Below are 1,382 nucleotides of genomic sequence, written 5' to 3' on the forward strand. Positions count from 1 at the left end.
AGTTGTTTTCCAGGAGTGTCTACCCAATCCCTCACTGCCAAAGAGCTGGGGTCACAACTCTCCATGACTGGTGACTGAAATTTCCTGAGCAGCTCTCATGGTACCGATCTTTGTATTCCCCTGCACCACCTTTTATATTTTTCTGAGAGGTCTGTAGGCAGGAAGGAAGGAAGTTGAAGACTCAAGAGAACATTGCATCCTGAGACTTTCCTTGGTGATGGACAGGAACTGCCACTCGGGAAGTCTGCTAGGAGCAGTCCTTGGAGGGTCAGACGTTTATGAAAGCTTCTAGTTGTATTAAGGGACCTTTCATTTCAGAATGCAATGTCTCTTCTCCTGAGGGTTTCAGAAACAGCGGAACTGTACAGAGTAGACCCTGACATTTTAGCCTAAATCTTGGAACACCTGCAGATAATAGCGCTAACCAGATATATAGAATATTTGGGACTCACTCAGCAGGGGGTGTAGCTCAGTGGTAGAGCGCGTGCTTAGCATGCACGAGGCCCTGGGTTCAATCCCCAGCACCTCCATGTGTCTCCCTTCTCCAACCCTTTTAAACTCCATGGATTGACTCCTTCCAACCTGGCTGATTTAGCAATAACAAAGACAGGACATAATTTGAGTAAAAGAAACTGTTCTGAATGCTAAGCAATGAGCATGTCACCAACACAAAAATAACCTGTTCTCTATTCGTGGTTTGTCAAGTATTAGTGCAGTGTTGAGGCAGCCAAGTTGAAGGAGTCAAGGCCCTAGAAATTGAAGTGAATTAGTATTAAAGTATCAGTTGCAAAAGGGAAAGAAAATAGACCAACAGAAAGAGGAAAAAACAAGAAGCCCTTGGACATTTCCCTTTACATCTCTTCTCTTTCTCTGTCTCTCTCTCTCTTAGTATTCTTGTGTCAATAGACAGACAGAGAAGGACAAAACTCTTACTTTCTTTTTCCTGCTGTTCCCTATCCTTCCGCATATGCCTGGCATGAAAAAGCCACCACGGAAAGAGAACACGTATTCTGTGTGTTGGTGACATGCTTGTAGGGAACTACTGAAGAAGAGACATGGAGGTGCTGGGCATTGAACCCAGGGCCTCGTGCATGCTAAGCACGCGCTCTACCACTGAGCTACACCCCCTGCTGAGGCAGCTCCCAAATATTCTCTATATCCAGTTAGTGTTATTATCTGCAGGTGTCCCGAGATTTAAGCTAAAAGGTCAGGGTCTACCCCGTTCAACTCTACTGTTTCTGAAACCCTCAAGAGAAGAGACATTGCATTCTGAAATGAAAGGTCGGTTAGTACAACTAGGATCTTTCACAGCCGTCAGACCATCCAGCGACAGCTCCCAGCACACTTCCTGCGTGGCAGTTCCCGTCCACCACGGAAGAGAG

General features: G+C 45.9%; 2 non-coding genes across 2 annotated transcripts; one reads left to right on the top strand and one right to left on the bottom strand.

The window, feature by feature from the left end:
• Positions 1 to 458: 458 nt before the first annotated feature.
• On the top strand, positions 459 to 530 carry TRNAA-AGC (transfer RNA alanine (anticodon AGC)). Its single transcript has one exon. It is a non-coding gene; the product is annotated as a tRNA-Ala (tRNA).
• A 526-nt stretch (positions 531 to 1,056) lies between these two features.
• On the bottom strand, positions 1,057 to 1,128 carry TRNAA-AGC (transfer RNA alanine (anticodon AGC)). Its single transcript has one exon. It is a non-coding gene; the product is annotated as a tRNA-Ala (tRNA).
• Positions 1,129 to 1,382: the final 254 nt, after the last annotated feature.

The sequence above is a fragment of the Ceratotherium simum genome, chromosome 13 (assembly GCF_057802395.1).
Source record: "Ceratotherium simum simum isolate JZ-2026a chromosome 13, ASM5780239v1, whole genome shotgun sequence".
NCBI lineage: Eukaryota > Metazoa > Chordata > Mammalia > Perissodactyla > Rhinocerotidae > Ceratotherium > Ceratotherium simum.